At 37.8% G+C, this 25,730-nt stretch overlaps 1 non-coding gene across 1 annotated transcript; it reads left to right on the top strand.

The window, feature by feature from the left end:
• The first annotated feature begins 11,977 nt into the window (after positions 1 to 11,977).
• LOC140837572 (small nucleolar RNA R71) lies at positions 11,978 to 12,088 on the top strand. Its single transcript, XR_012119400.1, has one exon. It is a non-coding gene; the product is annotated as a small nucleolar RNA R71 (small nucleolar RNA).
• The last annotated feature ends 13,642 nt before the right edge of the window (positions 12,089 to 25,730 follow it).

The following is a 25,730-nucleotide window of genomic DNA, read 5'->3' on the forward strand; positions in this document are numbered from 1 at the left end:
GGCTTGAGAGGCAGATAACAGAGATTTTCTTTCTTTTGATTTTCCATGGAATAAAATCTCTTCTTCATGAGGAGTCTGGAGTCTAACATTTTTCTTTTGGCAGTCCACAATGGCATGGTATTTAGCTAACCAGTCCATTCCAAGAATGATGTCAAACTCAACCATATTGAGTTGAATCAATTCTGCTTCAAAAATTTGTTTGCTGATACAAATTTTACAGTTTCGATACACTTTTTGGGCCTCAATTATTTTACTTGCCGGTGTTGCTACTCTTAATGGTTCACTAAGAGTATCATGTTCGAGTTTAAGCTTCTTAGCAAACCTTCTAGACACGAATGAGTGTGTAGAACCACAATCAAATAAGGTATAAGCAGGCATTTCATTGAGTAAGATAGTACCTGCCACCACTTCATTGGTATCATCAGCTTCCTCTTGGGTGATTGCATATACCCGTGCATTGGTCTTGTTTTCATTTTTCTTGTTGGGTCCCGCCCCTTTGTCCTTGTTGTCAGGACAATCTTTAATTTTATGACCCCCCTTCCGCACTTGAAACAAGCACCTGTCTTCCGATAACATTCTCCAACATGTTTCTGTCGACATGTATCACACCACTTTCCTTCGGTGCTACCAGCACTGCCAGAATTTCCTTTGAAAGACCCACTTGAATGATTTGGTTTCTTAAACTTGGGACCATTCTGAGTAGGTTGACTGCTCATCGGCCTTTTGATCTTGTTTTCTTCCTCGCGTTGCTTGATATCAGTTTCTGCGCTCATTGCAGCGCCCATCAAATCTGCAAAGCTGCTAGGTTTGAATACTGCCAGTTCCGACTGAATTCGACTGTTGAGTCCCTTTTTGAAATGATGCATTTGTAACGTTTCATCTGACATAATCGTTGGGACATAGGTTCCCAGTTCATTAAATATCGACGTGTATTCCATTACCGTCATGTCTGGTGACTGTCTGAAATTTTCAAATTCATTCAGCTTTTGTAGACGAAATTCGGCCGGATAGTATTGCTTCAGAAGCTCTCTCTTAAAAATCTGCCATGTGATCTCTTCCACTTCTGACAAAGATGGCGACACATTTTCTCACCATTTCCTAGCTCGGTCTTCCAAAAACGATGTTACAACCTCCACCTCAGTTCCTCAGGTATCTCCAGTAAATGAAGTTGAGTTTCGACGTTCTTGAGCCAGTTGAGACTGACTTCTGGGTTTGGGTTTCCATCGAAAGTTGGAACTCGATTCCTTCTGGGAGATTCGTAATGGTACTTAATCCCACACGGTTGCGGTTCAGGTGGTGGTTGGATGGCATTAGCCAATGGGTTCACGAATCCTTGCAACGTCGCAGCTACGATAGTGGCTATTGCCATCATATCCTCTTGACTGAGATTCACTCTTGGTGGTGGTGGTGGTGGTGGGTTTTCATCTTGGTTGGCACCACGAGGGTTACGGTTGTTTCGGGGTGGTCTACCTGCCATTTCCTATAAACAGGTATTTTATTAATTTGGTTGCCACAATATTTAATCAAAGAAATAATTTCATTAAATTGTAAAATTTTTCATACAACAAAATACTTTTCAAAACAAATGATTAATCAAATATTTCTAGATACAATCGAAGCCTATTCTAGCACTTTCTTTCCCTACTCGTCTATTACTTCTCCGTCTCCTACTGCCTCGTTAATTTCTTCCTCCACAGGGTCCTCTTCCAGTTGTTCTATGAGTTCTTCCATATTGACCATCTCATTTTGTAGGTGCTCAATATAATTCTGCAGTTGCGTGTTGTGGTGCTCAAGGTTGTTGACTTGACTCTGCAGTTCTTGAATTGCTGATTGGTTCACCTTTTCGTCAATTTCTTGCTCCTCGATTTGCTCCTCCAGACGGCGTTGGGTCTTGAGTAGACTATCGTCCCGGATCTGAAGTGTGAAAAATCCTATCTTGGGCTTTCTTCAGCTCTTGTTTGGTGATTTCGTGATGGCGCTCCGATTCTACATGATAGGCAGCGTATCGTTGGACGTCTTCGCGTAGTTTCTTTTCTTCCACTCTTGCTTCTCGAAGGTCTTCCATCATACATACGTTATTCCCATCCAATTGGTAGTTATCTCTCTCAAGTTTATCATTTTCCTCTTTAAGTGTTTTAATTTTTGACTCCTTTTCCTGAAGTTGACTTTGAAGTTTGTTTATAATGTTTTGGTGATCCATGTGGTGTTCCTATAAAGATAAAAAAAAACATTTTTTGTAAAAATACTCATCAAATTTGAAATATGCAATAAAGATAAGAGAAAGTTTCAAAATAATTTGGTACACATAATATTTTCTTAGTCACAAATTTTCTACAATCCAAATACTTTATTATAATTTGATGCTAATATAATTGAACATCTCTCCGTCGTCGCTGTCACTGGCACTGTCGCCTTCATCTACGTCCATCGGTGCTACCTCTTCATCCTCCATGTTCTCTATCACTGAATGCAGGTAGTTATTTTGGTCCTGAAGCCTGTCCATCGTGTCGTGGATCTTTGAAATGTACCGATCCTGCCTGGCGATGTACTCCTCCTGGCGCTGTCGGGCCTGAGCAGCATGTCCTCGCTCTGCCTCCACTCTCTCCAATAAGTCCCTGTTAAGTGAAACCAAGCGTGTGATGCGAGCGGAGTCGATCGGTATCTATAGTAATTGGCTCTCAGCCAAGTTCAAGTGATGAGTGAGTCGCTGCACATCCGTCTCGAGTATGTGTCTAACCTCACTAAGCTCTTGTTTCTCCAATCTTTCCTTGGCTAGTTGCACTTTGAAAGTCGCGATCTCCCTAGTCTGATTATCAATCGTAAGCTCACGCATGCGAAGGGCAGCCTGAGCGCGAGTACGTGGGGCAGCCATTTCCTAAAAATCGAAAGCAAGGCATCAGGATTGTATAAAGGATAGAAAGGCACAAATAATAGGAACAAATTTGTTGTGGAATTTTCGATACTAAGGAATTTTTGGAACAATTGAAGGGATAGATTTGATAGGGATCGATTTTATGGTGTTCAAATGCGCAACGGAAGTTCAAACTTGTTTTCTAAACGTGCAAACCGAAATTTTTGAGTAAAATCTTCAAAAATTCGAACACCATGTACTAGTGTGCAACATATACAAAATCACCTTTGTCATACATAGGGTGTTAAGAAATTATACCTATCAACCTCTTGAGGTTGATGATGGCTCCAACCAAGTTGTAAACAATCTTGGCTCTTGAAAGGAAGACAAATCTACAAGCCTCCTTCTTTCCTTCAAAATGAAGCCCACCACCAACTAGGAAGATCCACCTTACACTTGCACTATAAAATGTAAGGCATTTTCTTTGAGAAGTTTGCTATCAATTCATCAAATGAATAAGCAAAAATTTTTAAGAAAAAGAAGGAGAAAATTCGGCCAAAGGGAAGGAGAAGAGAGAGGGAGGAGAGTTTTTTGGTGCTTGAAAAAGTGAAGTCTAGCATGTGCATGCCATGCCTTGTTTGTTGCAAAAGTTGTCTCCAACCTTTCACCTTCCCATGCATGCTTTTGAGTGGGCTTGTAACAATTACAAAGGGCCAATGGACTTTTATTTAAATTGTCTCAAACATATTTGAGCCCAATCAACTCTTACTTGAATTACTCAAGTCCACTAGTTAAATAATTATTTCCAATTGGGCTCTACAAGGCCCAATGTTATTTAATTAGTTCAACACTTGAATTAATTTAATTATTTGAACTCTACTAGGCCCACTAGTGTTTAATTAATTCAACACTTGAATTAATTTAATTTAGTCCATAATAATGTTTATGAAAATCACAATTTTCAAATACATTATTCACTTGCCCTACTTTTAATTTAGGAACACATTCATAAATTAAAAGTTACATTTCACTCATAGAAGTCATACTTCTATTTTTCTTTATGCTTATAAACTCCTTTATAAGCCGTTCAACACATTGAACAATTTTAACTTCTCAACGGGATCTAGATAGCTAGTACTTGTGTGGCCCTCAATGGTTCATTGATACAACTAGCCGTGGGTTCACATCTCCATGTGATTCGGACTAAACATGTCCTTATACGAGCATACCCCAATTTCTTCATTCTTACTTATCAACTCCTTGATAACAAGAACGTCAGAACTCAAGTCTGATAGTACCCAACCAATCATGTTAAACGCCTAGCAGCATCGCTTACATGACTCCCTAGGTATCTAATGATAGTGCCTGCAAGAACCATTCAATTATGGTTAGCGTACAGTACGGTCCCTTCAACTCATATATCCCGATCGATTCGACAAACATTGGTATATCGAGAGTTGTCAATGAATCGGTACTATGTGTCATGTTGTAGTTGCATCGATGGTGTAATCTATGAAACCCCTTTCATAAATACCACCATACTCTGATCAGAGAATTCATACTACATACACATAGGATATCCATACCCGAAGGTAAGAGGTGAATCCCCGACTACAATGCATCGACTCCTATATGTTTCGACAGAACACCCAACCTTGCCACCTGATGGCCCCGTGAGAGTCGGTAAACACGTCAAAGTGTAATTCTAGCACATAGAGTCTCAATGTTGTCCCGGGTCATAAGGACTAATGGTGTACAACCAAAAACTAGGACTTTTCCACTCGATAAGTGAGAACCACTTGGAAAGTCCTTTATGGAGGGTTGTTCAGTGCACTCTACCAGGAGCACCTATCTGCATGCTCGAACATCACAATGTCCCCTACCAATGAAATATGGTACTCACATCGCAGATACTAGTCTCGAACTCGGGCGGCATATATCCTTCTTAGCGGCGGATCAATCGACTAGGAACTGTTTAGAATATACAGTATTCCAAATATGAGTTTCATGATACTCATCATATGAGCATCTCATATTCTTTCTACTATTTGTATATTCAAGGGCTTTATCTATGCAACTAGCATGGGTATACAGATAAAGATGTGCCAAAATAATAATTTCAAATATTATTAAAATAAAGACTTTTTATACATAGAGTTTCATTGTGAACACTCGGACAACACTTGGCTCGACGTGCACCTACTCTAACAAGATTTTTGAGATCTGTTCAAAAATTTAGGGAACAGATGAAAGCTGGATTCAGATTGGGATGCACTAGGCTTTTGCCAAAATTTGACTTTGTAAAATTTTGTCTGTCAAAATCTCAGCAGGATTATGAACCTGGCGGCTCTGATACCACTTAAATGTCACGCCCCGAGTCCGAAGCATCAGTGACATCCGGCATTGTTTAACAATTATACTGAAAACAATAAAGCCTCGTATCAAATCAAACCAGTCTTTTTCATAAATAGAGTATTGTCTTACAATGACAATGAAATAAAATACATCAGAGTTGCGAAATGCGGAAAACTGAAACAAAATGGATAAATTGATCCTTGCTCTTGGCCATCGATCACCAACCCCAGAAAGCTTCCTGGTCTTCCTCATTGATTTGTTCTTCATTTTTATCTGAAATTTGTAAGGGGGTGAGTGTTTTGGGAAACACTCAGCAAGTGGGGGTCGATCGATTCAAAATATACATATAGAACTTAATTCTTTAAAAATTTCCTTAAACATACTTTTAAAACTAATATTCTTAACTTGAGTTCACTTAAGTTCCTTAATTAAAGGATTAATTCACTAAATTAATTAAAAGATTAGTGAGGCTTTTAAGGGTTATTAAATTACTAGATAATCAACATTTCCCCTCCATGTATTAGTGAATTTTCGGCCCCCTGAGTATCTAGACTAGTCATTGCCAACTCATCACCCTTTTGACCCATTCTTTGTTGAGTTAGCATACTAATCTTTTTAATTCTTTATCCATCTTAATTAATTAATTAATGAGCATTATCCTAGTCTAAAAAGCATGAGGATTTCGGCCACCACCTTCTAGAGTCATCCAACAACTCATTTGATATCAAACAAGAATTCAAATTTCAAAAAAGGGAGATTTGGTCTTGCATGCATCCCACCTATATTGCACTCATCTCCCTCACTCCCCTAACCATTTCCTCCCCCTCCATTACTTCGAAAATCAGAGAGAATTGGAGATAAAAAACGTCAACACCATAGCTAGAAAGAGAGGAAAAATCAAGAGCAAGAAAGGTAGAATAGAAAGCGCTCCACTTCCTCTGCGCCGGATCGTCTCTTCTTTTCGTTTTTCTTTCAAACGAAACCAGTCATGCGTATATTCTTCCTTGACTCTTCAATCAAGTCCTATTATCATTATTTTTACATTTCATGATCATCACTTTCATGCTAAAACCGAAATATACCAACAATTTTCAGAAAATTAAACATGCAGATTTTCGGTCCCTCTTGTGCCTTCACGGTTTTGCTTGTTTTTGTATATTCAGGTGGTTGGCTCGACTCCAGGCTCCCAAGGCGACATCTAGACATGTATTAGGAGGCATTAGGACCACTTTGGTCCATTCAAACAAACCCCATGCATGATGAAATCCGAAAATGACAGCAGCTTTCCATCGGTGCCATTTTGTTCTTCAAAATTCGGTTTTTGCTGTCAAGGGGAAAGGATCTGATCTTGGCTGCCCTAAGGGCCTATAGCCATGGTTAGATCACTTCCCTAGCATGTCTAAGACGTGAGTAAGTCGCCCTTTTGGTGGCTTGGTCCATGGTGAATCGGTTTTCAAATAAAACAACAAGAACAGCCCCTTCCCCCTTCGGCTTTCTCTTGGTACAGCATGTGTATTTCGAAAATGGTGGAATGGTGTGGATCTTGGTTGGCCTATGGCCCTTAGCCACGGTTTACACCATGCCCCTAGATGTCTAGATCGTGTCATGGTCAATCAAATGGCCATTGGAACGATTCGTGACAGAAAAACAAAAGCAATGCATCCTACGTGCAGAATTTGTTCTTGGTTGGAGGTTTCTGATGGTTGCTGGAATGGTGCGAATTGTTGCTGGCCTAGGGCCCTTAGCCATGGTTCAAATCATTCCTTAGGATGTTGGTAAGAGGTTCTGGTCGGTGGTTCAAGCCCCAATGGCCATTAACCTCGCAAACGACGCAAGGAAACCAAAGCACAGCTGCTGTATTTTTGGACAGCAACTTGCTGCGGCGGTTCAGTGGCTCGTTCGAGTTCTTGGTTGCCTTTTAGCCTATGGCTTTAGACTGGAATGTCATGTTTTTGGCTGTTCGTGATTCGGATCATTTTTGAGGTCGTACGAGAATTTACGGTGCGTTATGCCAAATTGACTCTCGAAAGAACGTATCATGTTTTGGCCTCCATTCACCTAGATTTCGGCCCTCACTATTTTAGGAGAATTATTTCATCATTTTAGGCGTATTTTAATCATGAATAATTGATGGTTCGGTGTTGGTTCGGGTTGGCACGGAGTCATGATTAAATACGAAGTCGTTAGGCGCAATTGTCTCAGTTTTCGGATTTAATTCCATAGTTTGGACAAGTAAAACTTATTGCATTTTTTTCATGGCATATTTAGGTTGCAGCGAGCCTGGGATCGATCCAATCCAAGCAGTAAATAATTACAGGATATTTAATTGTGCCATTTAATTATATTACGTGCATAAAAATATAAAATGTTCATTTTTGAGATTATGCGATATTGCTTGTGGCCATTTCACTATCATGGGATTAATGCTAAATCCGGTCGCCAGTTACCGGTCAGTTCAGTTTGTACCACCCAGTATACTGTGGCATAGTCTGATCAGACGTTTATTATTTTACCCGGTCGCCAGTTACCGGTCATGGGAGCATTTTATTATCCGGTCGTCAGTTAGCGGTCCGTTTCAGTGCAGGGGCCACTTGTGTAGACCATAATCTCAACAGAAAATTTAATACAGGCTATTTCAGTACAGGGCTCCAAGGAGCAAACATTTTCACTATGACTTTCAGTTCAGTTATGAATGTATTATAATCGCTCATGATATGTTATTTTCACATTGTGCCTCATGTCATGATATTTTTACTCCCATGAAATTTTTAATATATTATCTCGTTATTTACGATATATGCATGTTGAGTCTTTAGACTCACTAGACTTGATTGTTGTAGGTACTGATGATGCCGGGGCCGAGGGCGGGGACAAGTGAGCTAGCTTGGGTCGGCAGTAGTAGAACCCGAGGACCTCATTTTAGCATTTACCATTTTTATGCTCAAACAGTTTATCCGTTGTTGGATTATTCTTAAATTGTTCTTTTGCAAACAAATAATTTCTTCCGCTGCTATTTTTAACATTTAAACTTTATTTAACGGTCTATTTTATGAATGAGGCATTTTATTTACTTTAGTTTTGAAATTGATCCAATCTTTTGACAGTTTTCATAAGATTTTCAAAATAAATATGTATCTTTGAATAAAGATGGCCAATAAAATCCACATTGTAAGATTTTGTAGCTGTTTTATTGGATGAAAAATGACCTCCACATGCTTCAGAATGACAAAATTTAATTTCATTACTTACTTCATTGTTGGGTATGCATCGTCGAAAAATTTGGTCAGGACAATACTTAAATAAGTAAGAATCATCCCAATAAAATTTTTGAACTTCTATCAAGAATTTATTCTTATCCTGTGAATTCCAATGAGAAGACATTTTATTTGTCACAAGAAAATTTACAATGTTAGGAAACCATGGCATAATAGTAGCATAAAACAACTGATCATCTGGAAAATTTTCATTTATTGGTATTTCATTATGAGATGATTCATTCATTATTCTATATAAATGATCAGATACAACATTTTCTTTTCCTTTTTTATCTTTAATTATAATATCAAATTCTTGTAACAATAAAATCCACTGTATTAATTTGGGTTTAGCATCTTGTTTATTTGATAAATATTTTATGGCAGAATGATCAGTGTAAACAATAGTAGTAGAACCAATTAAATAAGATCGAAACTTATCTAATACAAATACTATTGAAAGTAATTCTTTTTCAGTAGTTGAATAATTTATTTGGGCACTATTTATGGTTCTACTAGCATAATAGATTGCATAAGGTTTTCTTTCTTTTCTTTGTCCTAACACGGCTCCTATAGCATAATCACTTGCATCACACAATAATTCAAATGGTAAAGACTAATCTGGAGGTTGTAAAATAGGTGATGTAATTAAAAGATTAAATATTTTTTTAAAAGCATCTTCACATTTCTGAGTCCATTCAAATTGTGTATCTTTTGTTAAAAGATTTGAAATTGGTTTAGATATTATGCTGAAATTTTTTATAAACCTCCTATAAAATCCTGCATGACCCAAGAATTATCGGACTTCTTTGACCGTTTTTGGTGATGTTAAATTAGCAATAACATCAACTTTCGCTTTATCAGCTTCAATTCAATTTTCAGATATCACATGTCCTAAAACAATCAAAGATTTTACAATCTAATGACATTTTTCTCAATTCAAAAGAAATTTTTTTTTCTTCACATATTTTTAATACTTCTTCTAGGTTTTTAAGACAATTTTCAAATGAGTTTGCAAAAACAGTTATATCATCCATAAAAACTTCTACAAAATCTTCAATCATATCACTGAAAATACTTAACATGCATATTTGAAAAGTAGCCGGAGCATTACATAAACCAAACGGCATTCTTTTAAATGCAAATTTCCGAAAAGACAAGTGAAAGTAGTTTTTTCTTGATCTTCTAATGATATAGGTATTTGATAATACCCCGAATACACATCAAGAAAACATTAATAAGAATTTCCTGCTACTTTTTTCTAGAATTTGGTCTAAAAATGGTAATGGGAAATGATCTTTTCTAGTTGCATCATTTAATTTCCTATAATCAATACACATACGTCAACTAGATGGAATCCTAGCTTGTAATAACTCTCCCTTTTCATTTTTTATAACACTGATGCCTGACTTTTTAGGTACTACTTGTGTTGGACTTACCCATTTACTATCTGAGATTGGATAGATAATTACAACGTCTAATAGTTTTAATACTCCATTCTTAATAACTTCATTCATATGTGGATTTAACCTTCTTTGTGGTGGTTGATATGTTTTATCTTTTCTTCCAAGTGAATTTTATCTGTACAAATTAAAGGATTCATACCTTTTATATCTTTCAATGTCCATCCAATTGAATTTTCATATTTTTTAAGTAATTTAATTAAATCTTCTTCTTGATTTAGTAAAAGAGTGGAAGAAATTACAACATGAAATGTTTTATTTTAACCAAGAAATACATATTTCAATTCTAATGGTAAAACTTTTAATTCAAGTTTTGTATTATCATTATTTTCAGACTCAACTTTCTATTGAAAAAAACTTCAGATTGCTGATTTAAGTTTTATTCTTGTATATTTTCTTCCACAATTGTTTCAATTTCATTATCATATTTATTTTCATTAATACTTAGTTGTTAACATAAATTGAACACATTAATTTGTAGAGTCATATTTCCAAAATACAATTTCATTATTCCACTTCGACAATTAATTAAAGCATTTGAAGTTGCTAGAAATGGTTGTCCCACTATTACTGGAATTTCATTATGTAATTCTATTGGCTGTGTATCCAAAACAAGAAAATCTACAGGATACATGAATTTATCAACTTGAACCAACACATCTTCTACAATATCTCTAGATATTTTGATTGACCTATCCGCCAGTAAGAGAGTAATAGAAGTGGGTTTTAATTCAACACTTGTTCCCAAATCTAACAAAGCTTTTTTAATTTTATTTTCTCCAATAATACATGAAATTGTTGGACAACCAGGATCTTTTTATTTTAAACTAGAATGATTTGAAGAATAGAACTTACTTGTTCAGCCAAGAATGCTTTTTTCTTCACATGCAATTTTCTCTTCACAGTACATAAGTCTTTTAAAAATTTTGCATATGAAGGTGCTTGTTTAATAACATCTAATAATGGAATATTTATCTTTACTTGTTTACAAACTTCGTAGATATCAGAATTACTTTTTTTGTTTTTTATGATTTGTTAAGGCATGAGGAAATGGTGGAGGTTTATTTGACTTATTTAATATTTCAGATGATTTATCATTCACCATATTATTCTAAGAATTTAAGGTATCATCATTCTCAAAAGTATCAAGATTATCATCCTTACTCATTTATTTTAAATGATCCTTGTTTTCATTAATATATGGATCATTAACTATTTTACCACTTCTAAGGGTAATAACAGATTTTATTTGATCAATTTTTTCATTTTTTAATTCTTGCTTTTGACTTTTATGATTAGGTTGAGGTTTAGATGGAAAATATCTTTTTTCATGAATATTAAGTGCAGATGCAAATTTTGCAAGAGTTTCTTTCAAATCATTCATAAATTGACTATTTTGAATATTAATAGACTTTTGCTTTTGGATAAATGCATGAATTACATCTTCAAAGTTTTTTATTGGAGGTGTAACATAAGGAATATAAGTTTGATGATTTTTGTTATTTTGAAAATATTGTTGTGAGGGTTGTGCATTATTATCATTCCTCCAACTAAAATTAAGATGATTTTTCCATCAAGGATTATATGATGGTGAAAAAGGATCTAGTATTGGGTTTTTATAATTGTCAACATAATTTGCTTGTTCATGGAGACATTATTTAAATGAAGGTAATGTTGGAAAATCTTTTGTAGCTTGATCATGTGTATCACATATATGACAAATAATTTCTTGAATACTTTTTAATTGACCACTCTTTTTCATTTATAATGACTCAATTTTTCTTGCTAAAGATGCAAGTTTAGCTTGAATATCTATATCATCTTTAAGATTAAAGATACCACCCCCATTTGTTGAATTATTGATTTTAGTTGTTGGTGGTTCTATTGTACCTATATTATCCCAATTTTGAGCATTTTCTGCTAATGAATCCAAATACTCCATAGCTTCATTTGTGTTTTTATCTTCAAAAGTTCCATTACACATGAATTCTATAATTTGCCTATCTTTAGGTATTAGACCTTCATAAAAGTGAGAAACTATTCTCCATGTTTCAAAACCATGATGTGGGCATGTGTTAAGTAATTCTTTATATCTATCCAAACATTGATAAAATGTTTCTCCTTGTTTTTGAGAAAGAGTAGTAATTTGTCTTTTAAAAGAGTTTGTGATATGGGAAGGGAAAAACTTTTTAAGAAATTGTTGTTGCATTTCTTCCCATGACTTTATTGAACTCAGTCTCAAATTTTGTAGCAATGTTTTAGCTTTATCTTTTAAAGAAAAATCAAAAAGATTTAATCGAACTATATCCATGCTACAATTTTGATCATTATAAGTGTTACAAACTTCTTCAAATTCTCTTAGATGTAAATATGGATTTTCAGAATCTAAGTCATGAAAATTTGGTAAAAGTTGAATAATTTGAGGTTCAAAGTTGAAATTAGATGCATCAAGAGGAAAAACTAAACAAGATGGGGCACTAGTTCTAATAGGGTTCATATGATGCCTAAGTGTTATTAATTGATCATGTTCTTGATTATTATTATTATTATTATTATTATTATTATTATTATTATTATTATTATTTGAATTATCATCCATGTTTAAATTATTTCAGATACTCGAATAGGTCTACCACTCTTTTCGACTCCAAATACTCATACAAAAAAAAACAACACAATACTTATAAATAAAACATAAATAACAAATATAAACTTAATTTATACCTCCCCGGCAACGGCGTCAAAAAATTGCTACTACTTAAATAATATTTAACCCAAGTGTAGGTTGTCTGCAAGTAATATATTTCGTAAATACGAGATCGATCCACAGAGAGGTTATTTTAAGTTTAGATTTATTAATTTATAGATTACCAAATGCAAGAATGAAGTTTACAAATTATAAATTTTGTCAAGGTTCGGGGTTTATTCTTGGTTTATGTAATATTGATTAACTAAAAGTAAAACAAAGGAAACCACAATAAATAATGTGTAATAGCCGAGCCCGGTGTACGGTACGATTTAAGTTTCGTATGTTATTTGGGTTATGTGATTAGATGTTTAGAATTGTGTTTTGGGCCATAGTATTATTGGTTATTATTGTTATTGAGGTGTTAGAAGTTGTTGGTTGTTCGTTTCAGAGTTTCGGATCGATTTTAGTTGCGTTGATTTTTGATCATTGCCGTATCAAGAGTGCACCCGTGCTCTTAGAAGAGTGCCCCTGCGGTGTACTATTCATCATTTTGGTTTTGGAAGACCGTGGCATCACCGCACCCGCGGCAGTGTAAGGACCGCACCCGTGGTAGAGACCGCACCCGCGGTATTAGCAGCACCGCACCCGCGGTCATCGTGCATGGAATTTATTTGTTGTGCCGTGAGCTTAGCGCACCCGCGGTGCTTGTGGCAGCGCACCCGCGGTCTAGGTATGGGCGAGTTTTTAAGTTGCTTTTTGGAGTTGTTGGCCATACCTTATCCTCATCTTTCCCCTTCATTTCGAGATTTCCTCTCTAGAACAAGGGTTTTCATCCATTTCTTTTGCTTCCTACCTTTGATTCTTGGATTTGTTTGGATTTTCGACTTGAGATCGACGTTCTCCTTGGTGCTAGGAAGCTTAGGTAAGTTTTTGGTGCGATTCTATTAAGGTTGTGAGTTAAGAGTTGACTTAGGTTTGATGTTTTGTTGGTTTAATGGATTATTTAACTTGTATTTTTGGATATAGAGTTGATTTTGGTGTTATTTATGGATTATTGTTGTAGGTGGTGTACCAAGAGTATAGTTTGGAGGTGTTCTATTGGTTTGTAAGTGGAATTTCATCCTTTTGCTCACATGATGTTATATGTATTGTATTTCAAAGGTTTCAAAGTGTTATTCCCTTCGATTGATCCATTGTTATGTATTGATTTCATTGATTATCTATTGGAGGCATTGATGTCTCACTATTGTAAAAAGGGAATACAAGAGAAAATATGAGATTGTGAAACGACGGCTTTAAATGCTATTCAGAGTTCAAATGTTTTATTGGATTGATTAATCATAGTCAGAGCATTGCATGCAATTAGTTGATCAACGACCATAGGCTTTTATCCCTCAGAGTTATCGGTTTATATCAATAGGGATATTAGCACCAGAGCAGAGATACTATTGATATCAATCCAACCTGAGAAAAGAGAATACCATCTTATTGCTATCTTATTGATATGCTATTGCTACAGTTATTGCTACAGTATTCATGTTTCAGAGTTGATGGTATTTATGATTTAAAAGTCATGTTTTACAGAGTATACTATGTATCATTGCTATGTAGAGTTCCACTTGCTGAGATTTATTCTCATTTCAGTTATTTTCATGTGATGCAGATAAGAGTGACCGACCAGGACAGTGATCGTGGATGGGGGTCATATGCATACACCGTTGGAAGGAAGATTATTTTGCAAATATTTTGGGACATGATCATAAGAATGATTGTTTTGTATTTTGTATATCATTTGAATGATCATGTATTTATTTTGTAAACATTTTTATGAAATGTATTTTGAAACTCCTTCCATATTTTAAAGAAAAATTTATTTCCGCTGCGTATTTTTATTGTTACGGGATAGAGGTGTCACATTTAGTGGTATCAGAGCGGTGTTCTTCGGACCAATGCATATGACTTCGTCTACTTTCAACTGTCCGGGTATGTTTTCTTGCATCTATCCATTGTTATATATTGATATGTCTTTTGTGAGCCCATTGTAGAGTATGCCTCCTAAGCGTAAGGCGAAAGAGGGTGAGGATAGTTCTTCCTCGAGAGTTGTCGACGAGTTCGGCAAGTTGCTTAAGGAGCAGGCTAAAGTTCATAGCGATCAGATTCAGCAGTTGCTCCGATTGCAAGGAGCAGGTCAGGGCAGAGGTCAAGTGAGAGGGCAAGTTGCACAGGCTATTGGCACTGATGCCGTCTTTTCTGCTTTTAAGAGGATGGATCCACCAGAGTTTTCAGGGAGCACTGATCCTTTAGTTGCAGTTGAGTGGGTCAAGGCTCTAGAGGCGATCTTCGATCATCTCCACTACGAGGATAGAGACTGTATCAGCTGTGCTGTATTCATGTTGGTTAAAGCTGCTCGCATTTGGTGGAATGCGACCAAAGTTGGAGTTGATGTTGCGACACTGAAGTGGTCAGAGTTCACTGACCTGTTCTACGACAAGTATTTCCCCGATGCGCTTCGAGCGAGGAAGGTTACGGAGTTCTTGGAGCTTCGTCAGGGGAGCATGGATGTCGGTCAGTATATTCTGAAGTTTGAGGAGGGTTGCCTATTTGCTCCGTACATTGCATCCAATGATAAAGATAAAGGCGCTCATTTCATTCGAGGCCTTAGAGCTGAGATTCGTCGTGATATCAACATGTCCAAGGCTGTGACTTTCAAGGAGATTGTGTCCAAGGCACTGTTGGCAGAGCAGGATGAGAAGGACATCACTAGAGAGAGGCAGGAGAGGCATCAAGCTGTTGCTCAGAGAGGCCAGGGTTCTAATCAGAGGGGCAGGGATCGTTTCAAGGGCAAGGGCAAGATGGAGCCGAGTCCTAGACCACCGCCAGTTCCAGTTGTTCCCGAGAAGCCTTTGTGTCCGAAGTGTGGCAAGCATCATAGGGGAGAGTGCAGATTTGGCACTCATACTTGTTATCGTTGTGGCACGGCAGGCCACGTTGCCAGGAATTGTCCACAAGGAGCTAGCCAAGGGAAGGTGCAGGGTCGTATCTTTACGATGACCAAGGAAGGTATTAATCATGATTCTTCATTGATCGCTAGTACTATTTTGATTTCAGGCAGAGTAGCTACTACTTTGATAGATACTGGTGCTACTCATTCTTTTATGTCTGATTTGTTTTTGAGATCTTTGGGTATAGTTCCTTCTGTTCTTCCCCTCCAGCTTAGTGTTGTTTTGCCTTCGGGGGACGTGTTGTGCCCGACATCAATTGTCTTTGCGTGCCCTGTTCGTATTGAGGAGCGAGTTGTCTTCGCTGATTTGATTGTTATCCCTATGGTTGCCTTTGATGTTATTCTTGGCATGGATTGGCTTTCGACTTACCGTGCAGTTATCGATTGTGTTGCTAAGAAGGTGACTTTTGCAGATGATGGCCAGGGAGGAGTTCTCGCCAGCTCAGGTACTTCGCTGGTCCTTCCTTTTATTTCTTGGCTTGAGGCTGAGAGATTGTTATGTAGAGGTTGCGATAGGTTTCTTGCTTCTATTGTGGATGTTGATGGTATGGTTAAGTTGAATATTGATGATATTGATGTTGTGAGGGAGTTTGCCGATGTGTTTGAGGATGATGTTCCGGGTTTGCCGCCGGACAGAGATGTTGAGTTCGTTATCGATCTAGCTCCTGGTACGGTTCCTATCTCTAAGGCTCCGTACAGGATGGCCCCTACTGAGATGAAAGAGTTGAAGATTCAGTTGCAGGATCTTTTAGACAAGGGTTTTATTCGTCCGAGTTCTTCGCCTTGGGGAGCTCCGGTTCTATTTTTTAAGAAGAAAGATGGTTCTTTGCGGCTGTGTATCGACTACAGAGAGCTCAACAAAGTGACTGTCAAGAACAAGTATCCGTTGCCACGGATTGATGATCTATTTGACCAACTTCATGGTGCCACTGTATTTTCGAAGATTGATCTTCCGTCTGGCTATTATCAGTTGAAGGTTAGGGAGTTTGATATCCCTAAGACGGCGTTCAGGACCAGGTATGGTCACTTTGAGTTTCTCGTGATGTCTTTTGGTCTGACCAATGCCCCTTCAGTCTTCATGGACCTGATGAACTGTGTGTTCAAGCCCTATCTGGATAGCTTCGTCATTGTCTTCATTGACGACATCTTGATCTATTCCAAGACCAGAGAGCTGCATGCAGAGCATCTCAGAGTTGTTCTTCAATTGCTGAGAGAGAGGAGGCTGTTTGCCAAGTTGAATAAGTGTGAGTTTTGGCTGGATCAGATTTCTTTTCTAGGCCATATCGTTTCGAAGGATGGCATTGCTGTTGATCCATTGAAGATAGAGGCGATTCAGAAATGGCCTATTCCTACCACTGTCTCAGAGGTACGCAGTTTCCTTGGTTTGGCGGGTTACTATCGTCGTTTCATTTCAGATTTCTCCAAGTTTGCCCTGCCATTGTCCAATTTGACGAGGAAGACTGTGAAGTTCGAGTGGTCCATTGATTGCCAGAGTGCATTCCAGGAGTTGAAGGATAGATTGACGACAGCTCCTGTTCTTTCATTGCCCAGTGGTTCAGAGGATTTTGTGGTCTATACTGATGCGTCAAAGAGAGGCCTTGGTGCAGTGCTGATGCAGCGAGGTAAGGTCATTGCTTATGCTTCTCGTCAGTTGAAAGACTACGAGAAGAATTATCCGACGCATGATTTGGAGCTAGCAGCTGTGGTTTTCGCCCTGAAGATTTGGAGACATTATCTGTATGGCGAAAAGTGTGAGATCTTCACAGACCACAAGAGTTTGAAGTATCTGTTTTCTCAGAAAGAGCTCAACATGAGGCAGAGGAGGTGGTTAGAGCTGGTCAAAGATTATGACGTGGCTATCAGTTATCACCCAAGGAAGGCGAACGTTGTGGCTGATGCTTTGAGTCGTAAATCGAGTTCTTCCTTGAGTTCTTTGATTCAGAGGCCGTTGCTGATGGACTTGCATCGAGAGGATATTTCTTTGGTAGTCCCCGGAACCATTGCTCGCTTTTCAGCGTTGGTCATTCGGGCTACTTTGACGGACAGGATCCGTAGAGAGCAGACTGTCGATGTGCAGTTGCTAGAGTTAAGAGCTAGAGCTGAGGAGAGGGGTAACTCAGAGTTTGCGATGAATGGTGATGGATTGGTGACTTTCAGAGGCCGTATCTGTGTTCCTATTGGCGATGATATTCGGCGAGATGTCTTGACAGAGGCTCATACCGCGCCATATTCGATTCATCTAGGCAGTACGAAGATGTATCAGGATCTTCGTCGACTCTATTGGTGGCCAGGTATGAAGAAAGATATTGCTTTGTTCATTTCTCAGTGCCTTACTTGTCAGCAGGTGAAGATTGAGCATCAGAGACCTGCTGGGACATTGCTATCTTTGCCGATTCCTAAGTGGAAGTGGGAGCACATTACGATGGATTTCGTGACTGGTCTTCCCAGAGTGTAGAAAGGTTATAATTCCATTTGGGTCATTGTTGATCGGTTAACTAAGTCAGCGCACTTTCTCCCAGTCAAGACGACGTACTCCATGAAGCAGTATGCCGAGGATTATATTGCAGAGATTGTTAGACTTCACGGTGTCCCTGTGTCGATCGTGTCTGATCGTGACCCCAGGTTTACCTCCGAGTTTTGGAAGAGTCTGAACAGAGCTATGGGATCACGGTTAGCTTTCAGTACAGCTTATCACCCTCAGAGCGACGGTCAGTCAGAAAGAGTCATTCAGATTTTAGAGGACTTGCTCAGAGCTTGTACTATTGACTATTCTGGTAGCTGGGATTCTAAATTGCCACTTGTGGAGTTCACGTACAACAATAGCTATCAGGCGTCGATTGGGATGGCACCGTATGAGGCACTTTATGGCAGGAAGTGCAGATCGCCTTTGTATTGGGATGAGGTTGGCGAGATAAAGATGTTGGGACCAAAGTTGGTCCAGCAGACGGCCGATGTTGTTGCTGTGATCCGTGAGAGGATGAAGACAGCACAGTCCAGACAGAAGAGCTATGCAGATGTTCGTCGTAGGCCTTTGCAGTTCGAGGTTGGCGATCACGTGTTTTTGAAGATAGCACCTCTCAAGGGTGTGATGAGATTTGGCAAGAAGGGTAAGTTGAGTCCGAGATTCATTGGTCCTTTTGAGATCTTGGACAGAGTTGGTGACAGAGCCTACAGATTAGCCCTACCGCCAGATCTTGATAGAGTTCATAATGTTTTTCACGTATCGATGCTCAGGAAGTATATTGCGAATCCTTCCCATATTCTTCGCCACGAGCCATTGGACTTGACGCCGAATTTGACTTACCAAGAGATTCCGATTCAGATTCTGGATCGCACAGTTAGAGTTTTGAGGAATAAAGAGATCGGCATCGTTAAAGTCCTTTGGAGGAACCATTTGATCGAAGAGGCTACGTGGGAACCAGAGGATGAGATGAGAGAGAAGTATCCTGAGTTGTTCGTGCAGTGACATCAATTTCGCGGACGAAATTCCTCTAAGGAGGGGAGATTGTAATAGCCGAGCCTGGTGTACGGTACAATTTAAGTTTCGTATGTTATTTGGGTTATGTGATTAGATGTTTAGAATTGTGTTTTCGGCTATAGTATTATTGGTTATTATTGTTATTGAGGTGTTAGAAGTTGTTGGTTGTTCGTTTCAGAGTTTCGGATCGATTTTTGTTGCGTTGATTTTTGATCATTGCCGTATCAAGAGTACACCCGCGCTCTTAGAAGAGTGCCCCTGCGGTGTACTATTCATCATTTTGGTTTTGGAAGACCGTGGCATCACCGCACCCGCGGCAGTGTAAGGACCGCACCCGCGGTAGAGACCGCACCCGCGGTATTAGCAGCACCGCACCCGCGGTCATTGTGCATGGAATTTATTTGTTGTGCCGTGAGTTTAGCGCACCCGCGGTGCTTGTGGCAGCGCACCCGCGGTCTAGGTATGGGCGAGTTTTTAAGTTGCTTTTTGGAGTTGTTGGCCATACCTTATCCTCATCTTTCCCCTTCATTTCGAGATTTCCTCTCTAGAACAAGGGTTTTCATCCATTTCTTTTGCTTCCTACCTTTGATTATTGGATTTGTTTGGATTTTCGACTTGAGATCGACGTTCTCCTTGGTGCTAGGAAGCTTAGGTAAGTTTTTGGTGCGATTCTATTAAGGTTGTGAGTTAAGAGTTGACTTAGGTTTGATGTTTTGTTGGTTTAATGGATTATTTAACTTGTATTTTTGGATATAGAATTGATTTTGGTGTTATTTATGGATTATTGTTGTAGGTGGTGTACCAAGAGTATAGTTTGGAGGTGTTCTATTGGTTTGTAAGTGGAATTTCATCCTTTTGCTCACATGATGTTATATGTATTGTATTTCAAAGGTTTCAAAGTGTTATTCCCTTCGATTGATCCATTGTTATGTATTGATTTCATTGATTATCTATTGGAGGCATTGATGTCTCACTATTGTAAAAAGGGAATACAAGAGAAAATATGAGATTGTGAAACGACGGCTTTAAATGCTATTCAGAGTTCAAATGTTTTATTGGATTGATTAATCATAGTCAGAGCATTGCATGCAATTAGTTGTTCAACGACCATAGGCTTTTATCCCTCAGAGTTATCGGTTTATATCGATAAGGATATTAGCACCAGAGCAGAGATACTATTGATATCAATCCAACCAGAGAAAAGAGAATACCATCTTATTGCTATCTTATTGATATGCTATTGCTACAGTTATTGCTACAGTATTCATGTTTCAGAGTTGATGGTATTTATGATTTCAAAGTCATGTTTTACAGAGTATACTATGTATCATTGCTATGTAGAGTTCCACTTGCTGAGATTTATTCTCATTTCAGTTATTTTCATGTGATGCAGATAAGAGTGACCGACCAGGACAGTGATCGTGGATGGGGTTCATATGCATACACCGTTGGAAGGAAGATTATTTTGCAAATATTTTGGGACATGATCATAAGAATGATTGTTTTGTATTTTGTATATCATTTGAATGATCATGTATTTATTTTGTAAACATTTTTATGAAATGTATTTTGAAACTCCTTCCATATTTTAAAGAAAAATTTATTTCCGCTGCGTATTTTTATTGTTACGGGATAGAGGTGTCACATAATGGTTCCAAGAAAATTAAATATTTAAACACACACATAATATAATATAGTTCCCACTATAGAAAATACCGAATTAACCGATATTTTATATATGGTACCTATGATTATATTTATAACTATATAAATATATAATTGCATAAAGTAAATGTTAAATTAAATCATTATATTTCATTTAGAACAACCGGCAGAACCATTCTATTGCCTAAATGAAATATATGATTTAATAAGTTACTTGCGGTAAAATAAATGTTAGATTGTTAGATGTTATTATTAATACGGAGACCCGGACGCTAATTCATTTTATTAACTCATCTTTAGGATTAAATGGATCAATTACAGAAGCTAGGTCGAATGTTTTTTTAAAGATGAACACCTCATAAATAAATGTACAAAATACTACAATTTATGCTCCATCTTATTCAATTTACAAGATCAAGTTCAATATCTACAACATGATCAAAGATACAAAACTTGTTCAGAATAAAATCATAACAAGCTAATGTTGATTAACTACATTTCGCATGTTGAACAATCAGGTCTATGTCTAAGCCCGGATCACCATTCTAATCTCGATCTTTCATGCTCTTCTCGACCCTGATCATGTCCTACCTGTTGTCATGCACACATACAAACACAACAACAGCCGGATAGCTCCGGTGAGAAATATATTTCCCAGTATAAATAACGTATACATGCATTTCATACAAGCACATACAAGAGTATAAAACGTTTGTCAAACAACATGTATCATAGTCTAAGAAAACATAACTCGATACAAAGCTGTAAATCAAACTCTTTAACTCTTAATATTTGACTCGGCACTTATCTAGGGATCCCGGTTTGAATAAGAATGTAACAAGTCTCCCACCTACTCTTCCCTTCTAATGGTGGTACATTCTTATTCCCGGACTTCGGTACACTATATCGAGTATCTACAATAGGAGTCGATCTTCTCCTAAGCGCATCGATATAACCAAACGTCCAGTAACTTGGCACCTCTACCAAAGACTCCTTCACGATATCTATCTTCTATTCTATGTTTTTCTATAAATTAGCAGAACAAGAACATACATTCAAGGAGTTCAAATATATCAAAACAAAAACAATTAAGTATGTGGTTTTGGGAAACTCAAGTTATATCTTACTCGAGTTATCTATCCTGGTTTAACATTGATTTATGCCTTTTTTATTGGGGTTTGTCTTTGGCTCGTTCTTCTACCGGTTTCGAAGTTGAATTCTCGAGTTCGAAGCCTTCAATACCAAATCTGGAATTACATGTTGCGATAGACACTGTCAACATACAACTCAAGCAAGAAATCTCAATCTAAGTACGTTTCGACGGCATAAAGGCACAATTTCGAGATCTCAGCAAATGCAAACAATAAAAGGCCAATCTCAATAACTCATAATCATCAACAAATATAAGACACAACTCTAAGTTCTGCACAAACCCATTCTACTATAGGCTGAAAATTAATAACAATAGCATACATGGTCTGTTATTCGATCCGATTTCGATTATACGATTACCATTATCTCAAGAACACATAATAACATTCAAACTATGATTTCTCCAACATCAAACTTTCGAACTATGCATGAAAGTAATAAACCTTACACCCCTTTGAATCATTTGACGAGATAAGCACGAAACTATGCTTGGATCGAAATCGGATGGCCGGATCTCGTAAAATTAAAATTCCAAGAGATGAAGATGAATCTTGAGGATTTAACCATGGAAGGTCTCTATTTTTGGCTGCAATTCTGAATGATAGGAAGGTTTACATGGTGATATGCATGGCAAGACATGTGGCTCATTTTTTATGTAGCATGTCTCGCGCATATGCGCGTCCAATACTGGCGCATATTCGTGAGACTCTCTGTCTTGGCGCTCATAACTCTACTTGCTCGCGCATATGCGCGCCTAGTCTCGCGCATATGCGCGAGGTCTTCTGCCTCGGCATTTGGCTGCTCGCGCAATGCGCGCCTTTTCTCGCACATATGTGGAAAATCTTCTGCCCTCCACACGAACCATATGCTTTCTCATGTCTCCCTCGGGGCTTTTCCTTCCATAATCACGTCAATTCGTCAATTAATTAATTTCAAATTACAATGATAAAATATCATAAAATATCAGGTCTTACAATTCTCCCCCTCTAATACATGATTTTGTCCTCGAAATCACAGGCAATCAAATCACATAAAATAAGAATATATAACAGAAGATAAATAAGAAACCCAAATCAGTGAAAAAACTCTGGAAATTTCTGTTTCATATCTGATTCAGTCTCCCAAGTAGCTTCTTTAATGCCATGACGACTCCACTGAACTTTCACAAGCGGAATAGCCTTCGTTCTGAGTTGCTTTTTTTTACGATCGAGAATCTGAAGTGGCTTTTCAAAATAACTCGGAGTTTCATCGAGTTCGGCTTTATCAGGCTGAAGAACATGAGAAGCATCAGGAAGATATTTCGGTAGCATAGACACATAAAAGACGTCATGTATTCCGGATAGAGATGGAGGAATAGCGAGTCGATAGGCACGATCACCTATATTCTCAAGAATCTCATGCGGACCAATATATTGTGGAGACAACTTTCCTCGCTTGTCAAATCTGACAACACCTTTGAAAGGAAAAATCTTCAGAAATACTTTGTCTCCTGGCTCAAATTCTAAAGATTGACGTCGAATATTTACATATTTGACTTGTATATCCTGAGCTGTCTTCATTCTCTGCTGAATCAGCTTTACTTTTTCGGTCATATCTCGTATCATGTCAGGTCCAAGTTCAGGTACCTCAGAGATATCATCCCGGTAGAGAGGAGATTTGCACTTCTTGACGTATAACGCTTCATCTCTATGTTGGTATGATAGCTGTTGTTGTATGAGAATTCAAAAAGTGGTAAAGAATCTTGCCAAATAGTGCCAAAGTCTAGCACTACAGCTCTAAGCATATCCTCTAATGTCTGGATAGTCTGTTCTGATTGTTCGTCAGTCTGAGGATGATATGTTGTACTCAGATATAATTTGGTACTTAGAGCTTGTTGCAAACTATGCCAAAAGTGCGAAGAAAATCGAGGATCACGATCTGATACAAAGGACTTTGGCACTCCATGCAATCTGAACACTTCTCTGACATAAATCTCTGCCATCTGATCGTGTCTGTATGTCATTCGGTACGAAATAAAACACGCAGATTTTGTCAATTTGTCAATAACGACCCAAATTGCATCGCAACCTCGGGAGGATCGTGGTAGCTTCGTAACGAAATCCAGGAAATGTGATCCCATTTCTATTCTGGAATATATAAACTATGCAGTAAGCCTCCTGGTTTCTTCCTTTCTACTTTCACCTGTTGGCAATTCAAGCATTTGGATACAAAATCTGCAATATCTGATTTCATCTGTTTCCACCAAAGCTGCTTCTTCAAATCATTGTACATCTTTCGACCACCAGGATGAACACTAAAACGACTACCATGTGATTCGGTCAAAATCTGTTGTCTCAAGTCTGAAACATCTGGCACAACAAGACGATTATTCACACATAACACATTATCACGAACCTGATATTTTGATTGATGTCCTGATCTGACCATCGCAATCGAATTCTGAATATTTTGATCAACTTTATGTGCTTATTTGATTCTTACAATCTGCTTTGGTTCCACTTGATCAGTACAAAGTTTCAGAGGCTTACAATCTGTCTCAAATACTAATCTAGAAAGACAACAATCTTCAATCAAATTCGAAACACCAATCGTCGATAGGGATAAAGAACATACTTTTCGACTCAGTGCATCAGCTACTGCATTTGACTTCCTCGGATAATTTTGATTTCACAATCAAAATCTTTCAGTAAATCAAGCCATCTACCTTGTCTCATATTCAGTTCTGACTGTGAAAATAGATATGTCAAACTCTTGTGATCAGAATAAATTTCAAACTTCTCACTATATAGATAGTGTTGCCAGATTTTCAATGCAAATACAATGACAGCCAATTCAATATCATGAATTGGGTAGCGAATCTCATGTGATTTTAATTGTCTCGAGGAATAAGCAATAACATGTCCTCGCTGCATCAAAACACAACCTAGTCCCCTGTGAGAAGCATCACAATATACAACAAAATCACCAGTACCTGACGGAATAGTCAACACTGACGCACTGGTTAATCTCTTTTTCAACTCCAGAAAACTGGATTGACACGCCTATGACAAAACAAAAAGGGTGTTCTTTTGGGTTAGCTGACTAATCGGTTTAGCAATAATAGAGAAATCTTTGATGAATCGACGATAATAGCCCGCTAACCCATAAAACTGCGTATCTCTGGCACTGATGTCGGTCTAGGCCAATTGATCACAACTTCAACTTTTCTAGGATCAACAGAAATACCATTTCCAGATATAATGTGCCCCAAAAATACAACTTGTTTCAGCCAAAATTAACATTTCGATATCTTTGCATACAGTTTTTCAGTTCTCAGAGTTTTCAATACAATTCTCAGATGCTCAGCATGATCAATCATATTCTTTTAATAAATAAGAGTATCATCAATAAATACAATCAAAAAGTCATCAAGATTTTTTTAAATATACGGTTCATCAAACCCATAAATACAACTGGAGCATTCGTTAAACCAAACGGCATGAATGTAAACTCATAGTGGCCATACCTGGTTCTGAAAGCTGTCTTCGATATATCAGAATCTCTAACTTTCAACTGATGATATCGAGATCTCAGATCGATCGTGGAATAAACAGAAGAACCCTGCAACTGATCAAATAGGTCATCAATTCGAGGCAAAGGATATTTATTCTTTATAGTAGCTTTGTTCAATTGCCGATAATCAATGCAGAGTCTCATTGAACCATCTTTCTTTCTGAAAAATAGTACTGGAGCACCCCAAGGAGAAACACTGGGTCTGATGTAACCGTTTTCTAGTAAATCCCCTAGCTGATCTTTTATTTTTTTCAATTCAACCGGTGCCAT

Source organism: Primulina eburnea, chromosome 7 (assembly GCF_022965805.1).
Source record: "Primulina eburnea isolate SZY01 chromosome 7, ASM2296580v1, whole genome shotgun sequence".
NCBI lineage: Eukaryota > Viridiplantae > Streptophyta > Magnoliopsida > Lamiales > Gesneriaceae > Primulina > Primulina eburnea.